This window comes from Phyllobates terribilis, unplaced genomic scaffold, assembly GCF_046119375.1.
Source record: "Phyllobates terribilis strain yellow unplaced genomic scaffold, ASM4611937v1 Scaffold_2__4_contigs__length_985480577, whole genome shotgun sequence".
Lineage (NCBI taxonomy): Eukaryota > Metazoa > Chordata > Amphibia > Anura > Dendrobatidae > Phyllobates > Phyllobates terribilis.
The window spans coordinates 258,275,206-258,292,749 of record NW_027362762.1 but is presented as its reverse complement, the minus strand read 5'-3'; positions in this window follow the sequence as shown (position 1 = coordinate 258,292,749).

Genomic DNA, 17,544 nt, shown 5'->3' with positions numbered 1-17,544 from the left:
ACGGCCTCTGCATGCACTATCACCATCACCATAATGTCCACTTCCCCATCTCTTGACACACACCTTGCCCATTTTAAATGGAGTTTGATATTTGTCACGTTGACAAAAATGTCTGTATTGTTACAGCAGTAATATAGGATCACGACTGATGAGATGACCATAGTTTTAGGCAGTGACCTGGGAGTCAGAGATGCTTCCAGGTGTCTTCCCCATGATGTCCCCACTGTATGAATGTCTCTGCTGATGTATCACACACCACATGGATAAGATAAGGTAGTAAAATGTTAAAATGACATTTCCCGGTGAATGCATTTTTCACGGTTGAATGCAATGCAAAAATGCAAAAACACATCAAAAACGCTACGTGTGAACATAGCCCAAGGTGTGGAGGAGCATTTTCATTTTTGGTTATTTATTTTGCCTTATATACAAGTCATTACCCTGGAAAGGATGTTCCTTAACATTATTCCCAGGAAATTCCATTTTGGTATTGTTTTTCTATGTTTTATTGTGAGTCCGTAAAAGTGGCATAATACCTCTGACAACATTGTTGACAGCAGTGACCTGAGAGTCAGAGATGCTTCCAGGGGTCTTCCGCATGCTGTTCCCATGTCATTTGAGCACTGTTCCCATCGATTTGGGCAATTTTCAGTTTTAGGCCCTCTGCAGACCACTGGGCGGGGGCCCCCCCGAAAAATGCTCAAGTTTCCCATAGACTTACATTGGGCTCGTTACTCGGACCGAGCACTCGAGCTTTCCAATTTGCTCGACCTGAGCAATGAGTACCCGAGCATTTTAGTGCTTGCTCATCACTAATCACCAGTAGTGTTGAGCGATACCTTCCGATATCAGGAAATATCGGATCGGATTGGATCGGGCCGATACCCAAAAAGTATCAGATATCGTCGATTCCGATACCGGAAACCAATGCAAGTCAATGGGACACAAATATCGGAATGAAAATAAACCCTTTCATTCCTTGTATGTTAATTCTACATGAAGGAAAATAACTAACAATAATGTAGAATGTATTGGGGGAGGTAGTTGCCCAAATCGATGGGAACAGTGCTCACAGTGAAACATGAAAAGCTGGCAATTCAGCAGCGGCATATACCGGTACCAGACAATTTAGAACAGAAAGAATAGAGCTTCACACATAGATTAAATAGATAGAAACATGTCAGTCACATATATAAGAAGTACAGTGACAGTGTTGGTTACTGTACTTGTCATTTAGTGTTAAAGGATTTATTTAAAAAATAATAGTGTTTTCATGCACCGTCTCTTTAAAAAAGCCGGCCGGCAATTCAGCATTAGTGTTGAGCCACCCCCGTAGTGTTCGAGTTCGGTTCGGTTCGTCGAACACCCGTGTGTTCGCCTAACTGTTCGTCGAACTGTTCGTCGAACACCTTCGAACACCGTTAAAACCAATGGCAGGCAAACAAAAACACATAGAAACACATAGAAAACACCTTCAAAGGTGTCCAAAAGCTGACAAACTGCTCAGAAGACACAACTAACACATGGAAAAGTGACAAGTACATATAGTCATGCGAAAAGAAAAGAGGTGGAGGAGTAAAAGGAGGGGGAGACACAGATATAGGCATGTCATGCCCTTCTAAAATCCAAAAAGTGAGAAGCCGACACGTTCAGTCCGCTCCTGCCCGTGCCACCTCCGTGTCGCCGGGTTTGTGCCAGAGCCGCGGTGAACCCTGACGGCCAGCCCCCCTCTCCCAATACTGGTGCCTGTCCGCTGGTGGGTCGAGTGAGCCCCCCTGTGGTGGAGGCAGCTCTAGGCTTTTTAATTTAAATTGTCTCTCTAATTTGAATGAATACACTTTAAATCCATTTACAAGGATCTATTGGAGGGCAAGTCTCATGCCAGCAGCCGCGTAATTCCAGCTCCAGTAGCGTCCACTAAAGCTGCTGCAGTTAAAAAGCTTTTATAAGGATCAAGCTCGGCTGTCCACCGCAAGGCATCCTACTGCCAGTCCCAGCCCCTATGCCTTGGGGTGCCTCCTGATGCTCTTCACTGAGTATCCCGTGGTCCCGAAGCATTTCCTTTGAAAAAATTAAGTGTCCAAACTACAGGTGGTGTAGCTTGCTTAACAGTCGGGATAATCCGCTGACTAGCAGACACTGCTACTAGGCACAAAGTATTTCCTGGGCTAGATGCAGTTTAAAATTTGTAATTAGATACTCTCGTTGGATGCTGAGAAAGCATTCCATAGAGTCTCCTGGCACGCCATATATGATTCTCTTAAAAAGCTTGGGGTAGGGGTCTAGGGGACCCTTTTATAGCCAAAATCACTGCCCTGTATCACAATACGTCACCTAGGCTGAAGATAAATGGAACTGTAGCACCCTGAGGGCTCGGTTGCTACAGACGTATTGCACCTCACCCAGAGGTGTGATATCTCACTCTCAGGTAAAGATGGAGTGTGGATCAGGACCCGACACCTGCATGCATTACACCACATTGCCGTGGGGCAGGGCGACCAATATGCCTCTGAGATGGGCACGACAGTCCCTGTCCCTGGCTGGAGTGGGGGGGAGGGAACACTGAGGAAGGGGAACCCTGTAGTGCAGGAGCAGGGAGGAAGCAGTTCCTGGGTGCATTGAGAAGGGAGTATAAAAGGTGGGCACCATCTTAGTTCAGTGCAGAGAAGTCTGAGCAGAAGTGGCAGGGAGCAGGGGCTCTGCATGAGCTCTGCTCCGGAGGCGGGCCTAGTAACAGAGGCCCAGGCCTGGAAGAGGGAGAAGGAAGGAAGAGGAGCGGAGAAGGCTCCAGGAACGAGGAACAAAGGAATCCCAGGGGTGCGGACGGGCGAGTCGCCATCGCACGCCCGAATCCACCTGCATGGAGGGGTCAGGCCAAAGGGGGAGACCGGTCCCCGAAAGTAGTGGAGGCAGGAAACGACCCTCAGCTAGAAACCGGAGGCTGTGACATTTTATGTGGCGCAGCCCCTCGCTACACCCGCTTGGAGGGCAGCACATAGGGTCAGGGAAACTGGCGCCAAGTTTACCAAGAGGAGGCCCGAGGCAGCCGGACAGAAGGGTTGGTAAGAAAGGCCAGACAAAGGACACACAAAGGGGGTCCTGTGAAGCGCTCCAAAGTTATCTGGGAGTTGTCTGAGCCCCTCACCTGGTGAGCACAGTACGACGTGGGCAGCCGTTACCTGCAGACGTGGTCTGGATAATAAGAACTGTGAGTAAAGGCCCTGGACTGCATCACTGACTCCGTGTCGTTACTGCTGCTGCCCTGCACCATCACCCCCATCCTCCGCATACACTGCCCTGAGGCTATACTTCTCCCGTGGGGAGTTATGCTACACTCTGCTGCACCCCCAACACCAGCCTCAGCGGTCTGCCCTGCAGCGGCAGTTCACTCTGACCGCAATCCACGGGTGGCGTAGTCGGACATTTAAACATCAAAACCACATAAATAGTTCCGCCACTGGTTTGACCACCCTGAGCCACGGAACCGGGTCACCGCCACGAAGACTACAACCACCAGCATCCACCAAAAAGGGTCCGGCTCTGGGTGTCCCAAGGCCCAGGGGGTGCATCAGAACATTTTCATCACCTTTCACAATCACCAATGGGACAAGGCAGGGATGTCCTCTGTCCCCTCTCTTATACATCCTAGTGACGGAGCACCTGCTCTCATCAATTCGCCATAACCCCAATATTAGGTGGATTGAGGTGGGAGGCACCGAGTACAAGTGCTCTCTATTTGCTGATGATGTACTAGTATATATCACTCAATCACATATATCCATCCATGCTGTTATGGCTGAAATAGATCACTTTTTTACATGGTCAAATTTTAAAATCAATGCAGCGAAGTCTGAGGCCCTCGATGTCTCCCTCCCCAAATCCATATAGGATTCCATCCAGTCCAAATTTCCCTTTGCCTGGCCCTCACAGGGTATCAAATAGAGATGAGCGTTGTTCTACTCGAACTGTTCGCCAATCTCAAATTCGAGCTGTTTTGGGCGGTGTTCGAGCCGTTCGGCGAACACGAACAATTTGAGAAAAATTCGGCTGTTCGAGGTTATGTTCGATAACTGTTCGTGCAGCAAAATCATAACTGGATTTTTTCTCAGTAATGATGAAAATTAATGTTAATACGCAGTTTGAGTGTACAGCGGGGTGGGGGGAGGGGCAGGGGATGGATCTCTGCAGGAACAATGAAGATCTCCATTTTTTTTTCTCTTTCCCGCATTTGCAGTGGGGAGGTGCAATCTGTCAGCCTATCAGCAGCGCACACACGGAGCGAAGTGCTTTTTTTCACACAAGCAAGGGCATGTGTCATTGGCAGTGTATGTCACATGTCCTTGCCCTATAAGACCAAGCCATTTTCCCCGTCGCCACCATTTTCTCACTGCTGCAGCTGCGTGTTAGACGGCACCGCTGTTGCTGTGTGCGCTATACCTTATTAATTTCAAGCCAATTTTTGCACAAATCTACAGATAGCTTGGGAGTAGGGAATAGTTGTGATTGCAGTCCTTTTAAGGACTAGGTTACAGCATTTCCTATGACTTTTATCAGGCAGGTCTGTGCTCTTAAATAGATAGATTGTGGGAGTAAAGACTAATTGTAATTGGAGTCCTTTTCAGGACTAGGTTACATCAGTTCCTATCAGTTTTTGCCAGGCAGGTCTGTGCCAGTGCTGTGCAAGTTTTTTTCACAGCATTTGGCTGAATCTAGCAAAGCTAATCCTTTTTGGCCTATTGCAGAGTGTGTTAGTCAGTGGAGTAGCCTATCTGTGTTGCAAGATATACCACCTGTGTATAGAATACCAATTTTTTTACTGCACCTAGTGAAGTAAAATCTTTTGGGCATAGCATCATTCAATTAGTCCATCTATACTGACCTCCATCAGGTTGCAAACTGAATATAATTTTTTTCTGCATCTAGCTCTGAAAAAATATTGGGCTTCTAGCTGTGTGTGGGACTTGTTGTACTAGTCCATCTATACTGACCTCCATCAGGTTGCAAACTGCATATATTTTTTTCTTCATCTACCTCTGAAAAAATATTGGGCTTCTAGCTGTGTGTGGGACTTGTTCTATTAATCCATCTATACAGACCTCCATCAGGTTGCAAACTGAATATATTTTTTTCTGCATCTACCACTGAAAGAATATTTGGCCTTCTAGCTGTGTGTGGGACTTGTTCTATTAGTCCATCTATACTGACCTCCATAAGGTTGCAAACTGAATATAATTTTTTTCTGCATCTACCTCTGAAAAAATATTTGGCCTTCTAGCTATGTGTGGGACTTGATCTATTAGTCCATCTATACTGACCTCCATAAGGTTGCAAACTGAATATAATTTTTTTCTGCATCTACCTCTGAAAAAATATTTGGCCTTCTAGCTGTGTGTGGGACTTGTTCTATTAGTCCATCTATACTGACCTCGATAAGGATGCAAACTGAATATAATTTTTTTCTGCATCTACCTCTGAAAAAATATTTGGCCTTCTAGCTGTGTGTGGGACTTGTTCTATTAGTCCATCTATACTGACCTCCATCAGGTTGCAAATTGAATATAATTTTTTTCTGCATCAAGCTCTGAAAAATATTGGGCTTCTAGCTGTGTGTGGGACTTGTTGTACTAGTCCATCTATACTGACCTCCATCAGGTTGCAAACTGCATATATTTTTTTCTTCATCTACCTCTGAAAAAATATTGGGCTTCTAGCTGTGTGTGGGACTTGTTCTATTAATCCATCTATACAGACCTCCATCAGGTTGCAAACTGAATATATTTTTTTCTGCATCTACCTCTGAAAAAATATTTGGCCTTCTAGCTGTGTGTGGGACTTGTTCTATTAGTCCATCTATACTGACCTCCATAAGGTTGCAAACTGAATATAATTTTTTTCTGCATCTACCTCTGAAAAAATATTTGGCCTTCTAGCTGTGTGTGGGACTTGTTCTATTAGTCCATATATACTGACCTCCATAAGGTTGCAAACTGAATATAATTTTTTTCTGCATCTACCTCTGAAAAAATATTTGGCCTTCTAGCTGTGTGTGGGACTTGTTCTATTAGTCCATCTATACTGACCTCCATAAGGTTGCAAACTGAATATAATTTTTTTCTGCATCTACCTCTGAAAAAATATTTGGCCTTCTAGCTGTGTGTGGGACTTGTTCTATTAGTCCATCTATACTGAGCTCCATCAGGTTGCAAATTGAATATAATTTTTTTCTGCATCTAGCTCTGAAAAAATATTGGGCTTCTAGCTGTGTGTGGGACTTGTTGTACTAGTCCATCTATACTGACATCCATCAGGTTGCAAACTGCATATATTTTTTTCTTCATATACCTCTGAAAAAATATTGGGCTTCTAGCTGTGTGTGGGACTTGTTCTATTAATCCATCTATACAGACCTCCATCAGGTTGCAAACTGAATATATTTTTTTCTGCATCTACCTCTGAAAAAATATTTGGCCTTCTAGCTGTGTGTGGGACTTCTTCTATTAGTCCATCTATACTGACCTCCATAAGGTTGCAAACTGAATATAATTTTTTTCTGCATCTACCTCTGAAAAAATATTTGGCCTTCTAGCTGTGTGTGGGACTTGTTCTATTAATCCATCTATACTGACCTCCATAAGGTTGCAAACTGAATATAATTTTTTTCTGCATCTACCTCTGAAAAAATATTTGGCCTTCTAGCTGTGTGTGGGACTTGTTCTATTAGTCCATCTATACTGACCTCCATCAGGTTGCAAATTGAATATAATTTTTTTCTGCATCAAGCTCTGAAAAAATATTGGGCTTCTAGCTGTGTGTGGGACTTGTTGTACTAGTCCATCTATACTGACCTCCATCAGGTTGCAAACTGCATATATTTTTTTCTTCATCTACCTCTGAAAAAATATTGGGCTTCTAGCTGTGTGTGGGACTTGTTCTATTAATCCATCTATACAGACCTCCATCAGGTTGCAAACTGAATATATTTTTTTCTGCATCTACCTCTGAAAAAATATTTGGCCTTCTAGCTGTGTGTGGGACTTGTTCTATTAGTCCATCTATACTGACCTCCATAAGGTTGCAAACTGAATATAATTTTTTTCTGCATCTACCTCTGAAAAAATATTTGGCCTTCTAGCTGTGTGTGGGACTTGTTCTATTAGTCCATCTATACTGACCTCCATAAGGTTGCAAACTGAATATAATTTTTTTCTGCATCTACCTCTGAAAAAATATTTGGCCTTCTAGCTGTGTGTGGGACTTGTTCTATTAGTCCATCTATACTGACCTCCATAAGGTTGCAAACTGAATATAATTTTTTTCTGCATCTACCTCTGAAAAAATATTTGGCCTTCTAGCTGTGTGTGGGACTTGTTCTATTAGTCCATCTATACTGAGCTCCATCAGGTTGCAAATTGAATATAATTTTTTTCTGCATCTAGCTCTGAAAAAATATTGGGCTTCTAGCTGTGTTTGGGACTTGTTGTACTAGTCCATCTATACTGACATCCATCAGGTTGCAAACTGCATATATTTTTTTCTTCATCTACCTCTGAAAAAATATTGGGCTGCTAGCTGTGTGTGGGACTTGTTCTATTAATCCATCTATACAGACCTCCATCAGGTTGCAAACTGAATATATTTTTTTTCTGCATCTACCTCTGAAAAAATATTTGGCCTTCTAGCTGTGTGGGGACTTCTTCTATTAGTCCATCTATACTGACCTCCATAAGGTTGCAAACTGAATATAATTTTTTTCTGCATCTACCTCTGAAAAAATATTTGGCCTTCTAGCTGTGTGTGGGACTTGTTCTATTCATCCATCTATACTGACCTCCATAAGGTTGCAAACTGAATATAATTTTTTTCTGCATCTACCTCTGAAAAAATATTTGGCCTTCTAGCTGTGTGTGGGACTTGTTCTATTAGTCCAGCTATACTGACCTCCATCAGATTGCAAATTGAATATAATTTTTTTCTGCATCTAGCTCTGAAAAAATATTGGGCTTCTAGCTGTGTGTGGGACTTGTTGTACTAGTCCATCTATACTGACCTCCATCAGGTTGCAAACTACATATATTTTTTTCTTCATCTACCTCTGAAAAAATATTGGGCTTCTAGCTGTGTTTGGGACTTGTTCTATTAATCCATCTATACAGACCTCCATCAGGTTGCAAACTGAATATATTTTTTTCTGCATCTACCTCTGAAAAAATATTTGGCCTTCTAGCTGTGTGTGGGACTTGTTCTATTAGTCCATCTATACTGACCTCCATAAGGTTGCAAACTGAATATAATTTTTTTCTGCATCTACCTCTGAAAAAATATTTGGCCTTCTAGCTGTGTGTGGGACTTGTTCTATTAGTCCATCTATACTGACCTCCATCAGGTTGCAAATTGAATATAATTTTTTTCTGCATCTAGCTCTGAAAAAATATTGGGCTTCTAGCTGTGTGTGGGACTTGTTGTACTAGTCCATCTATACTGACCTCCATCAGGTTGCAAACTGCATATATTTTTTTCTTCATCTACCTCTGAAAAAATATTGGGCTTCTAGCTGTGTTTGGGACTTGTTCTATTAATCCATCTATACAGACCTCCATCAGGTTGCAAACTGAATATATTTTTTTCTGCATCTACCTCTGAAAAAATATTGGGCTTCTAGCTGTGTGTGGGACTTGTTCTATTAATCCATCTATACAGACCTCCATCAGGTTGCAAACTGAATATATTTTTTTCTGCATCTACCTCTGAAAAATTATTGGGCTTCTAGCTGTGTGTGGGACTTGTTGTATTAGTCCATCTATACTGACCTCCATCAGGTTGCAAACTGAATATATTTTTTTTCTGCATCTACCTCTGACAAAATATTTGGCCTTCTAGCTGTGTGTGGGACTTGTTCTATTAGTCCATCTATACTGACCTCCATAAGGTTGCAAACTGAATATAATTTTTTTCTGCATTTACCTCTGAAAAAATATTTGGCCTTCTAGCTGTGTGTGGGACTTGTTCTATTAGTCCATCTATACTGACCTCCATAAGGTTGCAAACTGAATATAATTTTTTTCTGCATCTACCTCTGAAAAAATATTTGGCCTTCTAGCTGTGTGTGGGACTTGTTCTATTAGTCCATCTATACTGACCTCCATAGGGTTGCAAACTGAATATAATTTTTTCTGCATCTACCTCTGAAAAAATATTTGGCTTTCTAGCTGTGTGTGGGACTTGTTCTATTAGTCCATCTATACTGACCTCCATAAGGTTGCAAACTGAATATAATTTTTTTCTGCATCTACCTCTGAAAAAATATTTGGCCTTCTAGCTGTGTGTGGGACTTGTTCTATTAGTCCATCTATACAGACCTCCATCAGGTTGCAAACTGAATATAATTTTTTTCTGCATCTACCTCTGAAAAAATATTTGGCCTTCTAGCTGTGTGTGGGACTTGTTCTATTAGTCCATCTATACTGACCTCCATAAGGTTGCAAACTGAATATAATTTTTTTCTGCATCTACCTCTGAAAAAATATTTGGCCTTCTAGCTGTGTGTGGGACTTGTTCTATTAGTCCATCTATACTGACCTCCATAAGGTTGCAAACTGAATATAATTTTTTTCTGCATCTACCTCTGAAAAAATATTTGGCCTTCTAGCTGTGTGTGGGACTTGTTCTATTAGTCCATCTATACTGACCTCCATAAGGTTGCAAACTGAATATAATTTTTTTCTGCATCTACCTCTGAAAAAATATTTGGCCTTCTAGCTGTGTGTGGGACTTGTTCTATTAGTCCATCTATACTGACCTCCATAAGGTTGCAAACTGAATATAATTTTTTTCTGCATCTACCTCTGAAAAAATATTTGGCCTTCTAGCTGTGTGTGGGACTTGTTCTATTAGTCGATCTATACTTACCTCCATAAGGTTGCAAACTGAATATAATTTTTTTCTGCATCTACCTCTGAAAAAATATTGGGCTTCTAGCTGTGTGTGGGACTTGTTCTATTAATCCATCTATACAGACCTCCATCAGGTTGCAAACTGAATATATTTTTTTCTGCATCTACCTCTGAAAAAATATTGGGCTTCTAGCTGGGTGTGGGACTTGTTGTATTAGTCCATCTATACAGACCTCCATCAGGTTGCAAATTGAATAAAAATTTTTTCTGCATCTAACCCAGCCAATAGTTTTGGCCTAATACCACAGTTTGGCCACTCAGCTCTGCTTGGTTCCCATCCATTGTTTTTTTGTGCAAAAAAACTCCAGAGTTGTGAATTAGTTAACCACCAAAATGAGTGGAAAAAGGCCTGCTGCTGGTGGAAAGGGGAATAGGCGTGTTGGGAAGGGGAAAAAAGGTTGTGTCCGTGGAGTAGGTGTTAAAGCAACAGTAACATCTGCAGAAGAAAAACCATCTTCCAGCCAAACTAAAATGTCTACTTCTTTTAGCGGACAATGTGATAAGATCCCTTTCTTACGGCCACGCCAATCGCTACAAATTCCAGATGAGGCACAAAAACAGCAGGTGCTTCAACGGATATCAAGTTCTCCTTTAAGTGGGCTCTCCTTCACATCAACTTCAACATCACAAATACTCCAGTCCTCAAAGGTGTCACCCCAATCGCACTTGCTTCCTCACAGCTCCCAAATCTCCAGCTGCCCGTCTGAGTATGAGGTAGAACAGATGGTTGAGTCTGCAGAGCTGTTTACTCATACTATAGCCTGGGAATCAGAGGTCGACTCCAGCGCTTCTGTGAATCCAGACGAGGAAATGATCTGCACTGATACCCAGAATCTTTATGAGTCGGATCCAGGACCAGACGCAGAAGGTTCTGACCATAATGTAGACCCTCATTCCCAAACTGTAACTCCTGTTGGTGGAGACAATGAGGAAGACGATGATAAGACTCAAATACCTGATTGGAGCGACAACTTTAGTTTTTTGTCAGGGCAGGAACAGGTTGGCTCTGAGGACGACGGGTGTGATAACGCACAGGGTGATGATGATGAGGTTGGAGATCCCACTTACTGTCAACCCACAGTCAGCCAAGAGATGAGGTCAGCAGAGGAGGTGGAGGAAGATGCTAGTGATGACGAGGTCAGGTTGCGCCTCCCTGGACAGAGACGTAGTACTGGAAGCACGTCAACAACTGCATCCTCAAACACAACTCTGCCTCTCACCACAAGTCGTGGTGGCTCTTCAGGTCGCATGGGTGCTAAGCCTTGCATAGCCTGGGCATTTTTTCAGATCGATAAAGATGACCCAACTCGTGTTATCTGTAACATTTGTCAGCAAAAGCTAAGTAGAGGCCAAAAATTACATAGTTTGAGTACTTCATGCATGAACCGGCACATGGACATGAAGCATAAGTTGCAGTGGGAAGCTCAGTGTGCTACAATGCGGCCTAGCCGGCCGGGCCAACCACCGTCTGCCATATCTTGTGCATCCGCGGCCTCTTCATCCTCTGTGACTGGGGGGACAGCAGTCACACCTGTTTTGGGGCGCAGACCTGCCACCTCTTTACCCGCAACAGCCAGCGTGATTGGCAGGTCATCATTTTCTTTGGAGGTGGTAACACCAGCTGGTGTTGAGCGCTGTCCGACATCGATAGCACCACCTTTGGATCAAGGCAACCTAACATGTCCGCTGGATCTTCCTCACAGACCGGCAGTTTGCCGGGGACACCCTTATCAACCCCGTCTAAGCACAATAGCCAGCCCTCGGTCCCTCAGATGTGGACAAGTAAAAGACCATTTCCTCCTAGCCATGAGAAAGCTAAGAGGTTGAATTTCACCATCTGCAAGCTCTTGGCTACAGAAATGCTGCCTTTCCGCCTGGTGGACACAGAGGATTTTCGAGACCTTATGTCCGTCGCAGTGCCCCAGTACCAGATGTCCAGTCGGCACTACTTCTCAAAGAAAGGTGTGCCTGCGCTCCACCAGCATGTCGCACACAACATCACCGCTTCTTTGAGAAACTCTGTGTGTGACAGGGTGCATTTCACCACAGACACTTGGACGAGTAGGCATGGACAGGGGCGTTACATGTCGCTGACTGGGCACTGGGTAACTATGGTGACAGTAGGACAAGGGGCTGCTGTCCAAGTCTTGCCGTCCCCAAGAGTTGTGCGTCAATCCTCTTTATATCAAAGTTCCTCCACTGCTTCTGCCTAATCAACCTCCTCTCGGTCCTCCACCTGCACCCAAAGCCTGTCTGGTCATGCCACAAGCTTTCTAACTGCGCAGAAGGGATCCTGCACACCTCCTTACTATCAAGCAATGTGAACTGAGGTCTAAGATGGTAGACATGCAAGAAATAGGAGCATGTTCACACTAGCAAAAAGAAGCAAAACCTACAAAAGACAAAAATATCTCATACCCTACCATCATTATATATAAATGTAAAGCAAAGTTGCATAATAAATATAGGGTACTTATTGAACTATTTTTGATCAAAAAAAGTATACAAGCCGTCCCACCAGCGGCAAGGTGACCCTAAATTGGGACGGTACCTATACTGTCTATATTAAAAACCTTACTGTATATCAAAGTTGAAGCAATGCATATAAAAGGGTAGACAAATAGGACCGGGTCCCAACTCCAGACCACCTAGGCCCGTGGTAAGCTACATATATACTAATCAGCTCAACAAAGGGGATGCCACACCCTTAAATTGCACAGAATGCAAACAAGACAAAAAACCAAGCAATGTGAACTGAGGTCTAAGATGGTAGACATGCAAGAAATAGGAGCATGTTCACACTAGCAAAAAGAAGCAAAACCTACAAAAGACAAAAATATCTCATACCCTGCCATCATTATATATAAATGTAAAGCAAAGTTGCATAATAAATATAGGGTACTTAGTGAACTATTTTTGATAAAAAAAAGTATACAAGCCGTCCCACCAGCGGCAAGGTGACCCTAAATTGGGACGGTACCTATACTGTCTATATTAAAAACCTTACTGTATATCAAAGTTGAAGCAATGCATATAAAAGGGTAGACAAATAGGACCGGGTCCCAACTCCAGACCACCTAGGCCCGTGGTAAGCTACATATATACTAATCAGCTCAACAAAGGCGATGCCACACCCTTAAATTGCACAGAATGCAAACAAGACAAAAAACCAAGCAATGTGAACTGAGGTCTAAGATGGTAGACATGCAAGAAATAGGAGCATGTTCACACTAGCAAAAAGAAGCAAAACCTACAAAAGACAAAAATATCTCATACCCTACCATCATTATATATAAATGTAAAGCAAAGTTGCATAATAAATATAGGGTACTTAGTGAACTATTTTTGATCAAAAAAAGTATACAAGCCGTCCCACCAGCGGCAAGGTGACCCTAAATTGGGACGGTACCTATACTGTCTATATTAAAAACCTTACTGTATATCAAAGTTGAAGCAATGCATATAAAAGGGTAGGCAAATAGGACCGGGTCCCAACTCCAGACCACCTAGGCCCGTGGTAAGCTACATATATACTAATCAGCTCAACAAAGGGGATGCCACACCCTTAAATTGCACAGAATGCAAACAAGACAAAAAAACAAGCAATGTGAACTGAGGTCTAAGATGGTAGACATGCAAGAAATAGGAGCATGTTCACACTAGCAAAAAGAAGCAAAACCTACAAAAGACAAAAATATCTCATACCCTACCATCATTATATATAAATGTAAAGCAAAGTTGCATAATAAATATAGGGTACTTAGTGAACTATTTTTGATCAAAAAAAGTATACAAGCCGTCCCACCAGCGGCAAGGTGACCCTAAATAGGGACGGTACCTATACTGTCTATATTAAAAACCTTACTGTATATCAAAGTTGAAGCAATGCATATAAAAGGGTAGACAAATAGGACCGGGTCCCAACTCCAGACCACCTAGGCCCGTGGTAAGCTACATATATACTAATCAGCTCAACAAAGGGGATGCCACACCCTTAAATTGCACAGAATGCAAACAAGACAAAAAACCAAGCAATGTGAACTGAGGTCTAAGATGGTAGACATGCAAGAAATAGGAGCATGTTCACACTAGCAAAAAGAAGCAAAACCTACAAAAGACAAAAATATCTCATACCCTACCATCATTATATATAAATGTAAAGCAAAGTTGCATAATAAATATAGGGTACTTAGTGAACTATTTTTGATCAAAAAAAGTATACAAGCCGTCCCACCAGCGGCAAGGTGACCCTAAATTGGGACGGTACCTATACTGTCTATATTAAAAACCTTACTGTATATCAAAGTTGAAGCAATGCATATAAAAGGGTAGACAAATAGGACCGGGTCCCAACTCCAGACCACCTAGGCCCGTGGTAAGCTACATATATACTAATCAGCTCAACAAAGGGAATGCCACACCCTTAAATTGCACAGAATGCAAACAAGACAAAAAAACCAAGCAATGTGAACTGAGGTCTAAGATGGTAGACATGCAAGAAATAGGAGCATGTTCACACTAGCAAAAAGAAGCAAAACCTACAAAAGACAAAAATATCTCATACCCTACCATCATTATATATAAATGTAAAGCAAAGTTGCATAATAAATATAGGGTACTTAGTGAACTATTTTTGATCAAAAAAAGTATACAAGCCGTCCCACCAGCGGCAAGGTGACCCTAAATTGGGACGGTACCTATACTGTCTATATTAAAAACCTTACTGTATATCAAAGTTGAAGCAATGCATATAAAAGGGTAGACAAATAGGACCGGGTCCCAACTCCAGACCACCTAGGCCCTTGGTAAGCTACATATATCCTAATCAGCTCAACAAAGGGGATGCCACACCCTTAAATTGCACAGAATGCAAACAAGACAAAAAACCAAGCAATGTGAACTGAGGTCTAAGATGGTAGACATGCAAGAAATAGGAGCATGTTCACACTAGCAAAAAGAAGCAAAACCTACAAAAGACAAAAATATCTCATACCCTACCATCATTATATATAAATGTAAAGCAAAGTTGCATAATAAATATAGGGTACTTAGTGAACTATTTTTGATCAAAAAAAGTATACAAGCCGTCCCACCAGCGGCAAGGTGACCCTAAATTGGGACGGTACCTATACTGTCTATATTAAAAACCTTACTGTATATCAAAGTTGAAGCAATGCATATAAAAGGGTAGACAAATAGGACCGGGTCCCAACTCCAGACCACCTAGGCCCGTGGTAAGCTACATATATACTAATCAGCTCAACAAAGGGGATGCCACACCCTTAAATTGCACAGAATGCAAACAAGACAAAAACCAAGCAATGTGAACTGAGGTCTAAGATGGTAGACATGCAAGAAATAGGAGCATGTTCACACTAGCAAAAAGAAGCAAAACCTACAAAAGACAAAAATATCTCATACCCTACCATCATTATATATAAATGTAAAGCAAAGTTGCATAATAAATATAGGGTACTTAGACCTCAGTTCACATTGCTTGGTTTTTTGTCTTGTTTGCATTCTGTGCAATTTAAGGGTGTGGCATCCCCTTTGTTGAGCTGATTTGTATATATGTAGCTTACCACGGGCCTAGGTGGTCTGGAGTTGGCACCCGGTCCTATTTGTCTACCCTTTTATATGCATTGCTTCAACTTTGATATACAGTAAGGTTTTTAATATAGACAGTATAGGTACCGTCCCAATTTAGGGTCACCTTGCCGCTGGTGGGACAGCTTGTATACTATTTTTGATCAAAAATAGTTCACTAAGTACCCTATATTTATTATGCAACTTTGCTTTACATTTATATATAATGATGGTAGGGTATGAGATATTTTTGTCTTTTGTAGGTTTTGCTTCTTTTTGCTAGTGTGAACATGCTCCTATTTCTTGCATGTCTACCATCTTAGACCTCAGTTCACATTGCTTGGTTTTTTGTCTTGTTTGCATTCTGTGCAATTTAAGGGTGTGGCATCCCCTTTGTTGAGCTGATTTGTATATATGTAGCTTACCACGGGCCTAGGTGGTCTGGAGTTGGGACCCGGTCCTATTTGTCTACCCTTTTATATGCATTGCTTCAACTTTGATATACAGTAAGGTTTTTAATATAGACAGTATAGGTACCGTCCCAATTTAGGGTCACCTTGCCGCTGGTGGGACAGCTTGTATACTATTTTTGATCAAAAATAGTTCACTAAGTACCCTATATTTATTATGCAACTTTGCTTTACATTTATATATAATGATGGTAGGGTATGAGATATTTTTGTCTTTTGTAGGTTTTACACCTCCTTACTATGCTGGCAGTAGGGCTCAACGTCATCAGGCGGTTTTTACATTGAAATGTCTGGGAAATGTGAGTCACACAGCTGAGGAGTTGTGGTCAGCTCTGGAGAACCAATTTCATGAATGGTTGTCTCCACTGGACCTGAAACCAGGGAAGGCCGTGTGCGACAATGCTGCAAACCTGGGTGCGGCCCTTCGCCGGGCAATGTCACACACGTGCCTTGTATGGCTCACGTGTTGAACCTGGTTGTCCAGCAATTTTTAGCCCACTATCCCAGACTAGATGGCCTTCTGCAGAGGGCACGGTCGCTGTGTGCTCACTTCCGCCGTTCGCATCCCGCAGCTCAGCGACTTACATCTCTACAGAAGTCGTTGGGCCTGCCACTTCACCGGCTAAAATGCGATGTGCCTACCCGGTGGAATTCAACTCTGCACATGTTGCAGCGACTGTGGCAGCACCGACAAGCCCTGGTGCAATACGTTCTGACGTATAGCCTGGGCCAACGAGATTCAGAGGTGGGGCAAATCACGCTGGAGGAGTGGTCTCAGATCAGGGACCTATGCACCCTTCTGCACAGTTTTGAAATGGCGACGAAGATGTTTAGTGCTGACGATGCCATTATCAGCATGACTATTCCGGTGATTTACATGCTGGAGCACATGTTAAACAGAATTCGGAGTCAGGTGGTGGCACAAGAGGAGGTGGAGGAAGTAGAGGAGGAGGAGTTGTATGCGGAAGGGCTAACATCTGCAAGGTCCAGACGGTCGGCAGCACCAAGGCGGCAGGCATGTGAGGGTGGGGGAGATGGTTTTACCAGGGCGCATGGTAGCAGCCAAACTAGTGAGGAAGGTGCAAGAGCCCAGGAAGAAGTGGAGGACGAACTGATGGAAGACTCATCAGATGAGGGAGACCTTGATCACATTTCTGTTGTGCGAGGTTGGGGGGAGAGGACAGAGGAAGGAAGCATGATTGTTACCTCGCCACCAACACAACAGGGACTTGGTGCTCCTGGATGCGCAACACACATGAGTGCCTTCTTGCTGCACTACCTGCAACATGACCCTCGAATTGTGAGAATTAGAAATAATCCTGACTACTGGGTTGCCACACTGTTAGATCCCCGGTACAAAAGTAAATTTGCAGAAATTATTCCTGCCATAGAAAGGGATGCACGCATGCAGGAGTATCAGCAGAGACTGTTGCAGAATCTTACATGTGCTTTTCCACAAAATACCAGTGGTGCACGTAGTGAATCTCACAGTTCCAACTTGCCAACCGTGGGACCGTCAAGTGTTCAGCACTCAAACC